This window comes from Pseudopodoces humilis, chromosome 5, assembly GCF_049639895.1.
Source record: "Pseudopodoces humilis isolate 2021_Gansu_Grassland_sample_001 chromosome 5, ASM4963989v1, whole genome shotgun sequence".
Lineage (NCBI taxonomy): Eukaryota > Metazoa > Chordata > Aves > Passeriformes > Paridae > Pseudopodoces > Pseudopodoces humilis.
In genome coordinates, this window is record NC_142204.1 from 50175463 (window position 1) to 50196451 (window position 20989).

Sequence of the window (20989 nt, forward strand, 5' to 3'; positions counted from 1 at the left end):
TGGATGTGAACAATAACACAGGAAGTCAGTTTGCACATCATCTCTAAATTAGGCCTTTATTGGTGAGTTTAAGGAAATTAAAATGAGAAAAGAAATACTAAATTAAATTGGATAGAGCTTAAGCAGTTATAACTTGTACTGTAAGTGGCATGTAAGAAACATGTAAATATACCAATTTATATTTTTCAGTTTCACTTAGAATTATTTGGATTAACTTATAACTTCATCTCTGAATTTGGTCACTGGCTCATGAATCAGTTTTCATTTCATCCTTCAAATTTTGCTTGTTTATAACAGCTGATGTTAACAGAAGTGGGGTCATTTTTCTTTTTCTACAGAATAAAATGAGGGATGCAAGGTTTAATTTCAGAACATCTATAATGGGATAGCAGAGCAGATTAGCATACGTATCAGTAAGGTAATTTGTCACAATGCTTTTGAATCAGTCTTTCATTTATTTGGGATTATATATCAACTGAGAAAACTTGAGGTCCTAACCTTCTATCTTCTGATAAGAGATTAAACACTAATGGGGTCATTCTGATTGTGCCATGAATTAGGATCAGTTTAACATGTTATTGAATTCTTTAGTTTGAATAATAGCTTTCAGTTGTCAACAAATTTCTGAATAAAGCTAGCAGATTTTTAATGAATTGCTTCTTTCTGCTGAAGTGTTATACCTGTCCATTTCTATAGGAACCACTCAGAAACTCTCTTAAACCATAGTAAAAATCATTTAGATCACTCTTTCCTTCTGCAAGGTAGAACTATCCAATTTTATGGATCTGTCTCCACCACCTGAGTTTATTGATGTTTTTACTCTTTGGCACAAATTAGCAAAATTTGATTTAATGTGCCAGCATTTTCATTTAAAACATTAAAGAGGCCAAATTAACAAAATATAGTTCAGTTAAGTAGTGAGATGCTTACAAAAGTTCAGTATTTAACTGTCCTGGGATACTGAATCTAATGATTTTATGACTCTCTGTGTCATTAGGTCTCCAAATATTTTAGGAAGAATAATGCTGAGATCTAATGGCACAAAACCTACATAATTACAAAAGAACTCTTAAGTCTAATTCTTAAACTGTAGTAATTGATCCTACAGTGAGATTTATTCAGTAATCATGGAAGGCAACAGCATTTACAACTAGAATAATTAAAGTAAATGAAGAGGAAAATTGTATTCTGTATAACATTTAGTTCATTATAGGCTTAAACAACTATGCCAATCCATGTTCATCAATATAAGTTATGATGCTCACAGACATAATTAAATAAAAATGTTATCACTAAGAAACAATTCATGTAACACAAGCATAGAAATTGTTACAATATAAGAGTTTTGCATTTTTTTAAGATTTATTGGCAGTGCTCAAGAATATGAGCAGCAGAAGATAATATAGAATTTTTTTTACTTCATTTTTCCCCCCCACTAGTGTTCATAATATATAACATTACAGCCTTTTCTGCACTCTCTGCTGCTGGGTCTTACTCCCTTCTGTGATGGTGCTTGATTCCATACCTCATTAAGTGCCTCTGTGGCTCTTTATTTGTTCAGTTAAGGTCTCACTGGAGTTCATTAAACCACATTAAACATCACTGATGTTTCTGAGGGAATTGCAGCATAAGATGTACAAGAGTCTAAAAGAGGATTCTATAATTTTGCGTGGTACATATAAGCAAGGAGGTTCCTAAGGTGTGTGACAAACATGTGCGTCAGGTTGCCTATATATCAGGCTGTTCTATAACTTCTCAGGATCTTGAAACCAGAAAAGTATGTAGGCTTACATATATATATTTTTTTTGAGATACCATAAATGATGGATTGAATTTTTCATTAACTAAAATTTCCAGATATAAAGATTTAATAGCTTTTTGATGTTTGCATACCCTGTCAAGAGGACTATGGCTCAAAGAAAATAATCATACAATTGAAATATTTTCCTGTACATAAGAAATTGATTCAGATGCTTTTCTAATAAACCTATTAGCACTGAATATATGAGGCATTTTACGAGGTTCTGGTGAGGTACAGAAAAAAAAATCCTTAGTTTGCTGGTGTCAACAGCTTTTGGCAGAGTAGAACAAGAGGGAACAATTATTTATACCAACATTCTTTTCCAAATAAAGGAATAGTGAATGACAATATTTAACCATATATTTAACTGAAATAATATTGCCTAGTCAGATGTTTCAAATATGACAGATGAGTTCAAAAGCTCCTCAGGTAGAGACAAGAATTTAAGTACAGTTCTATTTATCCTTGATAAATATCCCTAGACACTATTCCTGAATAAAAGAAAAATTACTCATTTGGCTTTTTGGTGATGGTAGTGATTTGTTGAATTTGTTTCTTTCACAAGTACCTGGTATGGTGGTATTGCTTCGGATCAAAAAGAGTTGCTTTCTGTGGAAGTACATACTAATTCCTTTACTTATTTACTTCAGGGGGGAAGAACAAAAGCAAAGCAATATGATATTTTGGTCAATTTTTTTGTAGCTTACTTCTCCAGCTTTGGTTTCTTTTCTTTTTAGTTTTTTGTTGTTTGTATATTTGATGAGTTACATTAGAAATGTTATTGTGGAGGGTTGACCTTGGCAGGCCCTACTGCACAGCACTGTCACTTGCCTTTCCAGCTGAACAAGGAGAGAAAACAACATGGAAAATTACTTTTAGGCTAGAAAAAGTAAAATAAAAATAATAATAAAAAAAGTTTGCATGAACAAGCAAAGGAAATAAAAAGCTTGTTCTCTACTCCCCATCAGCAAGCAACGTTCAGGCACCTCCCAGGAAGCAGGGCTTCAGCACACATAGCCACGTGCTCCAGAAGGCAAACATTGTAAATAAGCAATACCCACCATTCCTCCTCCTTTCCTTAGCTCTTGTATCTGAGCTGATGTGAACTGGTGTGGCACATCCCTTTGCTTGATTTGGGTCAGCTGGCCTAGCTGTGCTCCCTGCCAGGACCCTTGATGGGGTGGGGAATGTTGAGAGCGAGCGCTGATGCTGTGCTGGTGCTTCTCAGCTGTAGCCAAAACACTGGTGTGTTATCAGCACCTTTCCAGCTACCAGGGCAAAGCACAGCACCGGGAGGGAGGGCTGCTATGGCACAATGAACTTCAGATCAGCCAGAAACAATACAGTCATGAATGACATCTAATTATTAACTTTACAGGGAACAGAAAAATTCACAGCAGTGCAGTACGACACTAAAGGTTTCATCAGTTTGTTAGTGCTGATGATAAATTAAATGAATTGTAACTCAGACAGGTTCTCCTATAGAAAAGACAAATAAAGTACTGTATGCCACCAGAGTTATGTCACATGCTTCACAGACAAACATCAGAATTGCATGAGATAATTTTATCCATGTGAGTCCATTTGATAGCAGCCTACAGCAGGATATAAAGATTTTCTGAGGTAAAGATTTTATACATTTTCTTTCAAATTTCTGTAGGATCTGACTTTCAGTTCTGATTTATTCTTTCTTTACGCATCATTTAGCATATTTGGACATATATTTATCTATATATACCCATATTCTGTGAGTCTGTGATTCTATAATACAAGTTAAATGCTTATAGGGTCAGCTGCAATATACATTTTTTTCTGACTATAGGCTCTTAAAAAGCAAACATAATAGAGATGTACTCAGTTGCAACAGTGTTAAAAACAAAGGTTGAAGAGGTTAAAAAGGACGTCAAATCTAATTGCATCACAAAGAATAAAATTAGACAAATATATTAAGGATTAGGTCATGGCTTAATCTCTTTTCTTTGCTGAGTTTAAAAATGCATAATTGCTTATTTTCTGTATCCATACTATACTAGTGTTTTCCTCTGAGCACATTGTCTACCTTCCTATGTTAATTCCAGCTACATATAGATTTACTCTTAAAAGTACAAACAGAAACAAATGAGCCTCCAAATACAAGTTCAGTCCACTCCCTTTTTTTTAAAAGCACAAAAAATAGAGGCATATTAGGTGAAACTGTGTTTTTTTAAAATCACTATTAGATTGAAGAACACACTGCAACAGGACTTTATAACTAAAATGAGTAATGACAACATGTGCATTTATATTTGGATAAATAAACATACAGAAAACTTCATATTCAGGACAAAAATCAACTACTAACAAAATGAATTTTGAAAAAAAAAGAATCCACTTTGGGGAAAGATCAATATATGTAATGAAACTCACATAACTGTCCCCTGAAGTCAGCAAAACTGATGTCAAGAAACCCACCAGATCTTACCAAGTGCAACAGCTAGAGAGAGAAGAATCGTACTACCATGAGAAAGTAATTGAAAAAATGAAACCATGCATGGTAAGAGAGTTAATAGATGCCAAGTTCAGAGTTGGGCAAAATAAATTTGGTTCCCTGGGGGAATCTGTGTAGACTAGATATTCACATCAAAGAAATTAATAAAAATACATGTACAGAAGAAGAGGTCCAAGTCACCACCAGTTTCATTGATTTCATCAAGACGTATTTGCTCAGGCATGCTATGTGGTCCACACATCATCAGCCTGCTAAGTGAATGCCAGGCAGTATCCAACCATGTGGACATCATCTATCACAATACTCAGGAGATGCATACCAAAATTTAGATGGTGCTGGAATGTAGAATCTCCAGATTACACTCAATGTCTCTATAAATTTGAATTTCTGCGTTCTGAATCTTGCCCATGAAATTACTGCAAATACAAAAATAGAACACATGATTGGTTTATATATAGGAATAGCAGAGAAAGGTCTTACAGGCTTTTTGGGGGATGTGGGGTGTTTTTTTTGTGAGCTGTTTTTTGTTTCTATTTCTTAAAATCAGATTTTAAAACCCAAATAATTTCAGGATAAGTAAACTGGATATAGCCTTATTCCTTATTTATGTGAGAGTATGGGGGGATGGAGCTAAGACTAAACTTTATTTCTTTGTCCCATTCCTCTCATATTGGTTTCTGATTTTACTTTGTGGCAACTGATTGAGTTTTTTTATATAAAACAATATTATAGCATGATTTTTAAATTAACCCACATAAGACAAGCAGTAGTTTTTTAAGCAGTGGTGTTTTCTTAAGTGTTTTGTATCTGATTCCCTAGTGCAGGGGTCACTGCAAAAAGAAATGGATTTGAAACAGTTGGGAGGGAGAGTGGAAGAAATAGGAAGCATAGCCTGGAGAATTTAATATGACCTAGAAAGAGTTTCTTATTTTTCAAGTGATTTTAAACATACACATCTCAAAAATTCATATTGTCTGGTATTAACTTCATTTTTCTGTTGTTACAGTCCTGCATTTTAATTTGACTCTGCTTGGAGTCCCATATACTAAAATTATCAGAAACAATAATTCTTTCTGCAATTACTTTACAGGTTTATAGTTTCATATTAGAAAACAAAAATTGTATATTTCATAAGTATTCTATAGAAAGACATCACAACATTGGTAGCTGGTAACCAAAACATGATGTTGAAGTTTTTCTTGTATTTGAAAAGAGGCAAAACTTGTCAAAGAGCATAAACTTTTAAAATAATGTTTAGCCTTTGTTCTTCTGTTTAAGCTTGAAGTCTAAATACATTTTTTTCGCATTCTTATTTTAATCACGTGAAGTGTTTATAACCTATCTGGAAAAAAAATGCATTCAAAATATGAAATGTACTATCTCCTTTTACTGTAAAATGAGAAAATTTTCCAGAAACAAGTAAAATGCCATGTAAATCTAAAACCAAATGAGCTAAAATTTTTACAATTTTTTGTAAATACAACTTTTATGCTGTAATTTGATTTGCACTACTTTATATATGAAATGAAATTTTATTTTAAAAAAATAGTAATATTAAAACACTGTAGTGTTTGGACTGATTACTTTTCATTATGAAAAGTATATGGGTAGTATGATCTACTGAATATTGGGGTTTTGAGCTTCATTTAGGTGTCCCTCAAAACAACAACTGGAATAGTTTGAAAAATTTTGAAAAACACATATTTTTAAAAAAAATTGTGATCATCAACACATCTTTTTTTAAAAGGCACACCCAATTGATATTAACAATTAAAAATCAAACTTAAGGTATGGATTTCTTATTATTATATCAGGGCCACAAATCTACTTGCTTTGTAATTACATCTGGCAAAATATTCTCAGAGTGAATTAACAACAATCCAAATAATATCTGGAAATTGAGAGAAAGTAGGAATTATATTAAGAGTTCTGAGCAAATATATCTATTATGACTTCACTTATTTTGCAATGTTGAAAAATAAATGTTGCAACCTTACTAAGAACCTTAAGAAAACAAAAAAATATGACAATGAAATTAAGCTGGTGTTGATGTACATGTAGTAAAAATAACTGTGATTATTGTGTCATCTCATCTGATCTCTTACATAAAATAGGCTAAAAGATTTCAGTCTTAATAGGCATAATTTCTATCTGAAACTTGTTTTTTCCCCACAGAAATTTATTCAATTTTGATATAAGTACTTCAAGTGATTCAAAGTCCAGTGAGCCTGATTACCCAATAGCTCCAGTCATTATGATTAAAAAACCCCAAGAAACAAACACAAAAAAATTACAATGCCTTACTTTTTTTCTTAGCTAACTTACCTAAAACTTCCTTCAATGTCTTCCTATTTCTTTCTTTCACTTTCTTCCCATTTGAAAAACAGTGTCAGAAATCTCTTCCCAGTGTACATATTAACAATATTACCTGCCCCCTAATCTTTATAGGAAAAATTACACAAGCTGAGCATAGTATTTTTAATACCCTTTTCTGAATTCATTCCAATTTTTCAAAAACCTTATAATGCCTCCATTAAACTTACAAATATTGTCAATGCTACCTCTGTGCTGATGAGTAGTGTTCTGTATATATTTACACATAAGGTCAGTGTTTATCCTTCAGTGTTGGAACACCAACAGCATCTGTCAAAAAAGCCTTATGGGATCAAAAAGGCTCTCCTTCCCTCCCCTCTCATAGGATTTTTTTATTTTCATGAATATGAAATGACTATTTTTTCTTTCAATAAGCTAATAATAATAATAATAATAATAGTAATAATAATAGTAATAAAATTCAATAATTCAATAATATTTTTTTCATGTTATATATGTCCATTCACAGCACACACAACATCAGTTCTTTGGGTTTTTTTTCTTATTTTTTCAGTACCATATCTTACAGCAGTGGCTGCTTTCAGTATTTGGAGAAAGGAATTTAGTCTTGGAAGAAATTCCACATAATATTTTTAAAAGTAAAAAGTTGTATGCAGTGTAACAGTTTCCAATCTATTTCACATATTGGTAAGGACACTATACTTTTTTGTGGCATTGAGTCACAAGTTTTCCTCAACAAGGAAAAGTTGATTCTGGTGTGGGTTGGTTTTTTTTCATGACAGCGATTTGGAGATTTCAGTTACTAACTTTTCCTAGTTCTCTTTGCTGTATATTGTAAAAAATTTTGGCTGATATTAAGATCACTTAGGGGGAATGATCTCTTCACTCCTTCCATTTCTGTTGTCTGAGACTTCCTCTCTAATGTTCACCTGTCTGTTTCTTAACTGCATGTAACTCATGCGGATGCCTAAATATTTGAAATTCCACTATAGATGGCTTTAGACACTGGCTTAATTATTTTTAAGGACATGTTATACAATAGACTAAGTGGACCCGGTGCTCTTTGTCCCTCCATTCTCATGATTTTATGTATTTTATTCTGAAAGTAACTTCTCAATTCTCTTCAAAAATACCAATTCAAAAAATTCCAGTGGAACTACTGCAGAATATGCTGTATGCTGTTTCATTATGATGGTGTTAAGATATCATTCTTCAAGTTGCATGTAGATTCAATATTGAATTTCTATGGCTTCGCTGTAACAAGGATAATGTCTGTATTTCCTCAGCTCACTTCATATGACTGACTTTAGACTCCCAAAGTAGATAAGTACCATTTAAAGTAATATAATGTGCTTCCTATAAGTTTCAACACATTGAACTAATGAGAAAAGTCTATTTGGAAGCGTGAGAGGAGATGTCACTCAGCCTTTGAGAGCGTCATTACCACCCTGTTTGTGAATTTCTCACTCTAATTTGCTGTCTTCAAGTGACAAAATGTTGGATTTCAGGTTCAAGGTAAATTTAATGCTTGTGGCAATGATAAACCAAGAGGTAGGAAGTGCCATCTCTAGCTTCCACTGAATTTCTTGTTATTCTACCTTTTTACTTCTGGCCTCTTTTTAATTATTGTCGTATACTCTCTTTTAAAACTTATATGTCCCTCACAAGTGAATCTCTGTATCACAGTCTTTTACTTAGAGACTTAACATTTCTTCATTGCTCAGGTTGCTTTCACTTTCACTCCTGATTTTGACATTCACAAAATATATAGGAAGGAGAGAAGGATTACCATCAAAGAAATTGTGCAACTTAATGAAGAAAAGTAAGGACAGAGATAGGCTTCAGGATCCAGGAAGAATATGTCAGAAGGACATGGGACCAAGCTCATCACTACAGATGAGATGCAAAATCTATAGACCTATTAAATACTGTATCAGTGTGGCTATGTTGTTGTGGAATCCCAAACTACCTACATTAACAGAAGCTGTCTTTCCTCTAATAAGGTCCTAAAGATTCCAGATCCCATAGAGAGATTGGCTTCTTGTTCAGCTTTTCCCCTTCTGGTTCCTTCTGTTACATCAAGTATTTTTGCGTTTGGGGTTTTTTTCAAAACTCTATTACTTCTTACAGATCTTTTTTTTGTAACAGTGGTGCTGTTATTCTTGCTGTTTCTGCCACATCAGTTCATACAAACAGAATGTAATGATACAGCCCTGAAGCTGTCAATTCTTAAACATTCTAGTAATTATTTGACTAAATTAGATGATTATCTTTTGTTTTTTCTTTTTCACAGGTTAAAAAATTCAGGTAAATGATAGATGATACAGGGATAGAAACTAGAGATTTTGGAAACAAGACTGGAGTGATTATATTTCAGAACATTCAGACAATGGATTATTTGAAGAGCAGTTATATTGGTTTTGCAGAGAGCAAAAACTGTTTCTAGAAGACTCTAGGAGGACTCTACTTCATTATATTTACAGCTCTGCAAAATGGGCAATTTCATTAGGATTCTTTTTCTATTTCTTTTCTCTTTTAATATTTCTTGTCTTACTTGTGTGTATCTTTCCATTTCAAAGAAACCTTCAAAAGGCTTTGAAGTCCAACTACATTCAAAGGTGGCTGAATCAGTTGAAATGTGGAAAAAGTTATTCCAAAACAATAGAGAACATTACAGCAAGTTCTCTGAAGGACATGCTGACCCTACTGTGCCTGGCCTAATCTGTACTATAGCTCCATGATCAAGTGAACTTTACTTTTTTCAAGGTTCCAGCATTGGAACATTGAAACATTTCTAATTAGAGAATTGATCTGTTTCTGTGGTGTCTGTGTAGCAAATGGCTCACACATAATGTGGTATATGCATATTTGGAGTAGCTTCTTTTTAAAGATGAATAAATTCACTCCTTGAAGCCTTTCAGTATAGAAGAAGATGAGAAGTTCTCATTTGAAGGCTTATGGCTAGTTGCTTACAGTATCTTAAAGTGGTGCCACAGGAATATGCAAGAATTTAGAATCTGTGGAAAGAAATTTCCTGGTTTGGATTTCAATGCCATATAATATGGCTTAATCAATTTGAGTAAGCCTTTTAGGAACAAAATGTTACCAGGCTGACCAAGTTGTAAATTGAGTTCCATTCAAGGGGGAATTAAATTCACCGAGTTATAAACTCCCGGAAAACAAGGATTGCAATGGAGCTGTTCTAGTAAGCACAGCTGTAATTACTCTTTAAATAATGACAATGGAAAAGTAAAATGACAAGTGTAACACACTTCTCTACGAAAAAGGGAAATCTGTCTTCTCTGTCTGCAGTGGTAATGAATAACTTAAACAGGATCAAATGTCCTTTTTTACACCTAGATGTGGCAGCATCTAGACGATTATTCAGTACTTCCTTCCTGCTGTTTAGCTCACCATTTGAAAAACTAGCATTATAATTGTAGTATTATGCAGTGCATAAAGGCTCTTATAATTTTAAAGGTTTGTGTTTCACAGTTCCTAATTTCTTTTCTTGCTGTTATATACATTTGTTCTTCATTGAGATGACCTGCATAAGAAAGCTCACTGCAGTGCTAGTTAATATTTGATGCCATCCCGTTGTTTCTTTTAGTTCTTCAATAGATGTAGAAAAGCAATAATATCAATGTCAGAAAAGATATCAGATAAAGACATGACTGGTTAATGTTTTATGGAAAAGATACATTATTTATTACAGAAAAACAGCAGTCTTCACAGAATCACAGAATGAATGAGCTTGGAAGGGACCTCTGAAGGTCATCTGGTTCAACATCCTTGCTCATGCAGGGCCACTTGCAGCATGTTGCCAATACTGTGCCCAGATAACTCTGAATAGCTCTAAAGATGGAGACTCCACAATTTCCTTGGGTAATCTGTCCAGCATTTGGTCATCTTCACAGGAAATTTTTTTTTTCCTCGTATTCAGAAGAATCCTCACATGTTTCAGTGTGTGCTTATTGTTTCTAAGCATATATGATCTCTAGGGGCTGGCTTTGTCCCCTTTTCACTCTCCCTTCAGATACTTGTACACATTGATGAGATCACCCCTAAACTTCAGGCCAATCTCCAGGCTGAACAGTCCTAGCTCACTCAGCTTTTCCTCATATGGAATATTCCAATCCCTTAATCATTTTAGTGGCCCTTAGCTGAACCCTGTCTCCAGCAACTCCACCTCTCTCTTGTATGAGGGAAGCCAGAAGTAGGCACAGTACTCCAGGTGTGACCTCACCAGTGCTCAGTAGAATTGAAGAATCACCTCCCTTGATCTGCTGGCAACAGTCCACTTAAAGTAGCCCTGGAGACCATTGACCTTCTTTTCAGACAGAATCATGGAGTGGGTATGGTTGGAAGGGGCCACAGTGGGGTCATTTGGTCCAACTTCCCAACCCTTCCACAAGGGCACACTGGGGGTACGTGTTCAGCTTGGTCCACCAAAACCCCATGGTCCCTTCTGCAAAGCTGCCTTCCCAAGCAGCTGGCTCCCAGCATATAGTTGTGCATGGAGGCCTTCGCTGTGGGCAAGATTTTGCATTTAGCCTTGTTGAACTTCATGAGGTTCCCATCAGCCTGTATCTCCAGCCTGTCCATGTCTCTGTGGAAGACAACACAACCATCTGGCATATCATCCACTACTTCCTGGTTGGTGTCACCAGCAAACTTGCTGAGGGCATGGTCTTCCCCATAATCCAGATAATTAATGAAGATTTCAAACAGAACTGAACCCTGTGTTGGCCCTTGGGGTACACTGCTACTCACTGGCTACTGGACTTCATGCCGCTGATCTCCACTCCTTGGGCTTGGCTGTTCTGTCAGTTTGCAACCCACTTCACTGCCTGCTTAAACAGTCCAAACTCCCCCGGCTTTTCAAGGAGTATTTTATGCCCTATAGTGTTGAAATATCCACTGCTCTCCCCTCATCTACCAGCCTTCTACCCTCTGTTCAACCTCTTCAACAAGGGTAGAGCTTTATAAGTATTGTTGCACTTTCTCCTGGAAATGCAGCCTACAAATGTATTTCATTACTACTGTTTGATTATATCAAAAACAAATGAGTGTCTGACTAAGTGGAATTAGTTTTTTGCCTAGTTTAGGACTGAAAATGACCAAGAGAGTTGTCATGATTTTAAGCCCAGCTGGAGATGAAACATCGCACAGTCTCTCACTCACTCAACTCCCTCTCTCCCTGCTTCTCTGGTGGAATGGGGAGGAGAATCCTCTTATCTCAACATAAAAATAAAACTTGTATGTTGAGATAAAAACAGTTTAATATTTGAAAATAAAGTAAAATAAATTACAATGGTAAATAATAATATTAATAACAATAATAAAAAAGGAAAAAGATAAAGTGATATGATGCAATTGGTCGCCACTGTTGACCAATGTCAGACCCCTCATCCCAATCTTAGATTGTCCATCCTTCTGGGTAACTCCCCCCAGTTTATATACTGGGCATGATGTTCTATGGGGTGGAGTATCTCTTTGGTCAGTTTGTGTCACCTGTCCCAGCTGTGCTCCCTCTCAGTTTCTTTTGCATACCCCCTCACTGGCAGAGTATGAGACAGGAAAAAAAAGTCCTTGACTTAGGAAAACCCAAAACATCAGTGTGCTATCAACACCACTTGTATTCTGAACCCAAAACACAGCACTGTAACACCTGCTGAGAAGAAATTAACTCTTGCTGAAACCAGGAAAACAATACAGATATTTTACACCTGAAATCAGCATACTGAATATGGCTGAGAGAGGCAGGACTTAACTTACCAATGCTAGCAGTAACACATTTTTCACTAAGAATTTGTCCTAAATGTAAAAGAAAGTCCACTTTTCTTGTTTTACAAGTGCTCGCTTAATTGGAAAAATGATACAATCCCCTTTTTCATGCATACTTTTTCAAACAGTATTGAAAAACAGGTATTTTCAAACTACATATTAAGTTATTCTTACTGCAAATATACGAAATACGAAATACGAAAAAGAAGGATTTGGTATTTGTAACACTGTTAAGATAAAAAGGAATTATAGTTATGCTGTTGACTACTTTTCTATATAAGGTCAGTAAACATTTAAATATTTAAAAATAAATATTTCCGTACTTTAAGTTTTTCCCATCTTTTTCTTATGACTAGGTTCCATCATATCAGAATAGTCTGAATAGTTTAGCTGTTGATTGTGATGCATAGATCAAAGTTAAGTGAGGATATGGCTAGCTCTATGACTCTCAGCAGAATATCAAAGTTAATGTTCCCTTCCCACTATAGGTTTGGCTCAGTGAAATGTAATCAAACGATAATTAGAAACAATGCTTCCAAATATATTTCAAAAATAAGTCAGTTGCAGTATCGACGACTTTTTTCTGTCATATATATTTAAAATTACCAACTAATTTTGGATTTCCTTTAAGTATAAAGTAGTATTAAATCCTGACAAAGCAGCCTCATTCAGAGGAATTGAATTTCTTTCAATTCCATCAAATTATTTAGTATATTAGAAATCACTTAATCACTTATCATTAATATAATGGTAAAGTGAGAATTCAAGTCGGGACAAGTTTTAAAAGTTATGTGTATCTCCATCTGGGGTTCTACTTTGCATATGCCATAGAATGCTAGGTGGTGGCTTTGGAAGAACAGCAGTTACTGCTCTTCTCTGTAAACAGTTCAAAGACTATTTTAGCAACTGAGATGCTAAATTAATTTCCATTATTCATCTTGCTGATGTTTGCCATATTTGGTGTTTGTCCCTTCTTCCGAGGGAATATTATGCACATGGTAGCAACATGGGAAAGATGGAAGAATGCTTGTGATGTCTCACTGTTACTCCTTATGGGCAAGTTTTAGTCTTGTGTTTCATTTACATGAAGACAGTCTGCATCTGACGTTGCAGCAGCAAGGGATGCCTATCACATCAAGCCACACAGCATGTAATACTTTGTTGGTTTGCATACAGAAAGAGTGTCCCATACAGGGAGTTATTTCTGGAAAGGCATGGATTTTCTCCTAAGATACAACCATAGGAAAATAAGGACAGAATCTTATTTAAACAAAGTATTTTAAATTTAACCATTTGGTTAAGTCAAACAGCTAAACATTAAGGTTTATTTAGACTTTTGAACTGTTTAATCCCAGTGTTTCTTAGTTCTGAGAAAGCAAAAAGGAAAAGATACATATCTCTCTATGTAAGACTTACCCATGTGATGATAACTGATGGAGTTTGTGCTGAAAAGTGTCCATGTAATGTTTAACAAATAAAGCAAATTAACTAAGCTAAGTAACACTTGCTAAATCTGTATATAAACTCCCCAATGCTTTTATCTTTTTTATCTCTACAAATGTCCACCAACTTCTTCATGTGGATTCATGAAGGAAGAAAATATTTTTTTTTATTGCTCTGGCTATTTTACCTACATTTATTTGGTGTAAGAAAAAGAATCTATTTTAAAGGCCAGGTTCATCTTTCTATCAAAACTGAAGGAAAGCCCTTCATTTTTGTTTTACCCTTTCTAAGGTCCTGAAAATGTAGTGATATTACCAAAGCATGAGTTATTAATTTGGAAGAATTTGTAAGGCATTTGATTGGGCTGCCAAGACTGAAAATTGATTGAACATTTTTATCAGTACACCATGCATATAACCTATATATGATCCAACTTTGATTCAGGACAGATCTTTTGGGGAATTATTAACTAAAAGAAATTAGTATTTTATGATCTGCTTATTCAATGCAGAAGTTCAGCAATGAAAATTCTGTTTTCCGCAATATAATGAAGCGAAGGTAGTTGCAACAAGAGAAAGAACCTTTATACCAGAGCTAATTGTCAAGTACTATCAAAAGCCTCTGTCTTGTATTAATAAAACACCTGTTTCAGAAGGAAAACAACATTGCTGAACATTCTTAGGTATGTCTATAAAGAAGATCCTGAATTTGAAAGAGAATAATTCTCTTTTTTATACTGAATAGATTATTGGGAGATGGAAAAATCTAGCACAGAATATTTTTTAACTTTAAATTCTATCTAATTATTTTATATTAAATGATAATTCATATTTGGCAATTGAAGGAATATTAAACTCTTTTAGCTACATACTAAAAGGAATAAATACAGTAAAAGAACCCCTTTTAACAGAGGAAGTGAGTAGTCATGGAAGGTTGATTAATGCAAAATGCAAAGATACAGATTTCAGTTTCCTACAAGTATCATTGCTGAGAAACTGTCTTGGTCATAGTAAAACAGATCCTAAAATAAAGTGATAGTTTTAATGGCATTATCCCACAATGTGCCAAAAAATTACCTTTACATTAAATAGCCTCTCATTAAACCCTGGTGCATTTCTAACGCAGACTATTCTTAGAATGTAGAATTTTACCACTGACAAAAGCATTTCATACAGCAGGAAATATACCCTACTAGAAATGGCCATACCATGAGGAAAACAAAGCTGGCATTTATTTTCATACTGTAGTTAAATCAGTTTAATGAAGATCAGACAAGTTATTTCCTAAACGAACACTTATAGATGTTGCACTGTTAAATCCTTTAAATTATTTTATGGGAAAAATTCCCTTGGTTCCCAGTGATCGTAATAGTCTCTAGCAGCTGGTGACAGCTGATCTGTGCATGAGTCATATTGGATATAAACCACTACTCATGTTAAAAATAAATTATGGAATTAGGCACGCCATGCTCCTTTTAAGAGTGAGCTGAATGAGTTTCAAGGTGACTTTTTTGGTCAAAGTTAACTCTAAGCGCAGACAGCACAAATGATAGACATTTTTGAAAAGGAGGATGTTTATTTAAATAGTGAAACATGATCTGAAGTTCAACATTGAAGTAAGTAGCCAGTTCCTGGAAGTAATGCTGGTACAGAAAGTCATAGGATTTGAGAAGTCATGAAAGAAATTACAGTTCTGTAAGATATAAGGTCCATAGCTATGGAGACGGAAACCGAATTTATAAATAAATTTCTATTTTTTTTTCATTCTACTTGGCTTCAGAATATTGTTGTGTTACTGCAGCAGGTAACTTAATGAATATTATTTGTGTATAATATATATGCAATTATATACAATTTACATATAATGTAGATACAATGCATAAAATAATATAGATATCTACTATTTTGGCACGAAAAAAATCCAAAGCAAGAGAAGAAAGGGGAAGCACAATACTCCTTTTGACATCACAGTTATAGAACAGGTTTTTCTTCAAGTTGTGTAGGAAAGTATGCAGCATATAAGATGATATGAATTGTTAAGGCAATCACAATCACTTTAAAAAAGGGATCCTGAGTTGGAAGAGACCAACAATAATCATCAAATCCAAGTCGTGGCTCTGCACAAGGCAAGTCAAAAAATCACTCTTCCTGGTAGTGTTGTCCAAATGCTTCTTAAACTCTGGCAGCCTTGGTATCATGACCACTTCCCTGGGAAGCCTGTAACAGTGTCCAACCCCTCTTTAGGTGAAGAGCCTTTTTCCTTCTTTTCCTTCTCCCTTAAATCTCCCCTGACATCTTCATGCTGTTCCCTTGGGCCCTGTCACTGGTCACCTGCCCTTCCTTGTCCCTTTGTAATGAAGCTGTGCACCGCGATGTGTTCCGTCCTCAGTCTCCTCTTTTCCAGGCTGAACAAGTGACCTCAGGCTCTCATACGGTTTCTCTTTTATAGCTTTCACCATCTTTATAGCCCTCCTGTGGACGGTCTCTTAATAGCTTTATATTTTTCTTGTGGCACCAAAACTGCACACCATATTTAAGGTGAGGCTGCCCCCGTGCAGAGCAGACTGGGACAATTCCCTCCCTTGCCTGGCTGGCCATGCTGTGCCTGATGCCCCAGGACAGAGTTCACCCTCCTGGCTGCCAGGGCACACTGCAAGGAGCTGCATTGAGCTCCGGGGTCCTCAGTGTTGGAAGGACAGGGAGCCTGGAGAAGTCTTCAGGGTCCAGCCCAGATCAGAGGAAGGTGGTGTGGCCAAGACATTTTGTTATTTGGTACCATCTCACACCATGGCCATGGCTGGGAGAAAGGGGCTCTCCCTCTCACTTCTGAGAAGAAGGGGCATGGTTTCTGGCTGGGGACAAGTGTGGTTGGGGTGGAGTGGTGCCAGCTCCTGTCACATCAGGCCACGTCGGGCCTTGGTGAGCATTTTGCTTGCAAATCACCTGCTTTTCACAAAATCTGAAATTTGTAGAAAAGGATAATTTCTCCCACATTCCTTGTGAGGAATGACCAAGTGAACCAGGACTCTCTGGGCTGAGAAAAAGACAACTGAACAACAGTATGATAAAAAGCAAGAATGACAGAAAGAATGTGAATAGAAAGCTATTGTTTGTGCTCTTCATCTAACAAAATATATAGAGGTGATCATATAAAGTGGCAGCTGGCATTTAAAACAAGACAAAAAAGATGGTTCTTCACTCATTTACATTTGAGGACTGATAAAGGGACCAAATCATTGTCCTTTTATCATCCCTTTATGACACAGAAACACAGAAAGCCAACTGGACAAACAGGGATAGTGAAAATCACTGAGATTAATAAATTTCAGCTCTGAAGCAGAAAGTTCTTGATATAGGAGTGTCAGGGATCTGGGAGAGGAAGTTGCAGAGTACCAAGAATTCCTGCTCACTCTGACCCAGCCTTCTTCCACAGGCCTTCTCTACTGCCTCCTTTTGGATGTGGCATACTGGAGATTGTGATCTCTTGGTATGACATGAAATAACTATTCTTTTTGAGCTCCAGCAGAATCCTGTCTTTCTTCAACAAGATTCAACATTTCCCCTTTCATCTACTTTCTAAATGCTTGTATAATTCCATTTCTTCATTAATTTCAAATTGAGGAACTGATTTCAAAATTATAAATCCAAAAAGCCTATTTCTGTCCTGGTCTTCCTTTATATATTACCTTGTCTCTTTAATTACATTGCATGATCTATTGCAATTGAAGTTACATTAGGAACACCAAAAATTTCAGGCTATTAAAATGATGTAATACTGTGTGGTTTATGTCAATATTTCTCACAGTACTTTTATGTTCCAATATTTTTATTTTTAACATCTTACAACTGTAATCAACAGAAATTGAACCATGTGGAGATTTTGTTAAGTGAACAACATATTCACTATGACAATTCAAACAACATTTAATGTAATTTTTTTCCCTCAAATTGAGAATGACATGCTTTGTAACCCCATTATTTGATTATGTACAGTATCCACAAATAAAATCTTGAATTGCTCTGTTATTTTAGCAAACTTCCTTCCCACTTCTGCAGGTATTGCACTGAGATGTACAAGCCATCCAGCAATTCTTTTAAAGTTTTTGATTTTACAGAGCAGTTTGTTTCTTGAAGGAAATTGATTTTCTTGTATTCCTAGTGCCCAGAGAACAACACAAATTATTAAAAATTTCAGTGATAACAAAGAGAAAAAAAATAGAAGTTCCATACTTGCAGTTCTGAACAAATACAACAGGAATATCAGAATGATATTTTTACCTTCTACCTGATTCACTGTGCTTATAGTCAGCATCATTCACAGCCACCTCATTTTGGTTTCTGCATTTATTTTTAAAGAAAAAAATAAATGTGCTAGTGGATATCCTTGTATTAAAAGAAATGTAAAAACCTAAAGACATATGCAGTTGGAAAAAATGATCATAGTAATCTGTCAGTTTGGAATAAATAATTCCTTTAATGGATTTAATCTTTTACTATGCTTGGGCATGGTTCTGGAAGATTTCACATTTTTCTGATTTTTTTTTAATCATTTGAAATTACAGGGCCAACATAATTGACGTTTACTTGGGCTTCTGTTAAGTCAGGAACAATTTATTTTAAATATCTGACACTGCATGTAGGCACATTTACTAAACTCTAACACCTCAACATTTCTGAGACTAATGTAGGTCTTCCTGTGCTCATCAATCCTGTCATGATTTTTTCTCGGGCTGCTGTCCCTGAAATATGTGCACTCGAGATGGCTGCACAGCACACTAGAAACTTTGCATTTGTTATTATTATTATTGATTTATTTATGCAGACACCATGCTGATTCTCCAGGATGACAGGCATTTATAGCATCTCTGTCTTTGATGAATCTTCCAAAGTGTGAATGTCTGATCTATAAAGCTCCTTGTGATCAGATATCCTACAGACAACTGAACCTCAGAGCTGAGTCACACATGTAAGCCCAGCCACTCTTGGACAGTAGCTGGGTAAGTGCAATCCATATGCATGAGTGTTTCCGAGGGACACATAGTGCAATGTTATAAGCAGATAATTTGGAGCAGCAAGCACTTCATTGACCCAAGCTAATCCTCTGCTTACTTCCATTCTTAGTGCAGATAGACTTCCTCATATGCAGGTGGAATTTGAGTGGTAAATGAAGGGCATTCATTTTGTATTCCTGGAACTCTTACTGAAGTATTGAGATTAAACCTGGGGTTGTAAGAGGAGGGATTCAGAACAAGCTGCCTTTTCCAGAGGTGTCAGCCAGTCAGTTCCTAGCAAAGGCTGGAATAAATTACTGCTTCTACTGGCAGCCACAGAAAATGAGTTTCTGTTCAGGGGCAAAGAAGACATGAACCTCTTTATATGCAACTTGGATTCAAACCTGGATTTTACATTTTTTGCTTCATCCTTTCATTTCCTCTCTTCAGTTAGACTGAAAGTCCTCTTCTTTGCTTTCTTAGAATAATTGTTTTGATGCCTATAAATCCTCACATCAAATGAATTGTTAACAGGAGATTAATATGGCGGAATGGTTGTTTTTTTCTTCGTAACTCATCTACTCACACAGAGGTAAGAGTCCAGTATAATTGTGTTGTTTTTCAGTTTAACTCACCACTACTACATGATGATTTTATATACTGAATTAACATTGGCTCAATGTAGATTTGTAGACATGATCCTTAGTGGGTTTAATAGGCAGTTTAGTTACATGTTTTTGCACAGCATTTTATACTCAGTAATGAATGAGCCATTAAATAGAAACACTGGAATAAAATAATGCTTAAATTTCATGCTTCTGTGTTGTAGGTATTTCTACATTCTAATAAATTGCAATTCTGAATAGACCAGTACAAATCTTCTTAGTGTCAATCATGTAAATGGGTAATGGACCTCAAGCCTTTTTAAATATTTGAAGGAAGTTTATGAATTTTAAGTAGGCCTGTACATGTCTAGACAGCTTTGCAATATAGAAACTCTTAAGATTTTTAAGGAATATTATTTGTAATGTTCAGTAAACCTCATACCACTGTTGCTCCTCTTAACTTTCTTTCTTTCAGAATTTTTTTGTCAAAGTTTTTGTCAAATTTTTTGAAAAAGATGGATTAGCAGAAGATTTCATCCATATCAAAAAGGTAATTATTGGAGGTTGTTTCTGCATTGCATTGCTTATAGAAACTTAAATGAAATGAAAACAGATGACAATTCCCTTCCAACCTCACATATTATGTGATTCCATGATTCTCAGAAAGTACTGAAGTTCTAAATGGGGTTCCAAATGCTGAGAAGCAAATCAAATGATAAAATATTTGCTTTATGTCTATAACAATTTTGTGACTGCTGGTTATTCATTATAAGAAAATAAGCAGAATTACTATTTTCTTGTAAAATTAGCTATGTGGAAGAATTTCTTCTTATAAAAATATCAATTATTTTATCATTAGTTTATATATTTACAAACACTGAAATGTACTGTTTATAACTGTTCAGACAATTTCAGAAATTATGAAGCAAAAATAATTTATGATAAATACTCTGTACTAATATGAATCAACTGCAGGGCAAAATCATCATCATGCCTTTTTCAGACCTTTGGACTAATACCCAGTCTTGTGAATCTAAACTGTCAAACAACTAGTTATACACGAACTTATAAATCATGGAGCTTGAATCTCAGAGTTCTAGAGCTCTTGTGAAAGCTCTCAGACAGCTTTTTCAGCTTTCATTCTTACTATTGTACAAGAAGAGTGGCCTCTGTGCAGAAACAGTGAGATTCACCTTCTTTAAAGATCACAAAAAATATATTTTATTTGTTCAGGTTTTTAAAATTAATTTCTAACTTCTTTTTTTTTGTCTTTCATTACTATCTCCCTACTCTACTTTTGTTTTGGATGGTGTGATGGATTGATGCTGTCTGAATTCCAGGCACCCACCAAAGCCTTTCTATCACTGCCCTCTGCAACTGGACAGGGGAGAGAAAATATAATTAAAGGTTCATGAGTTGAGATAAGGACTAGAAGAAGCCACTCACAAAATACCATCATGTAATTGTGAGAATTTAATTATTTCTCAGAAAATTGAAATTGAAATTTTTTCTCCCTTCAGGCTGTTTTAAATATTAGATAA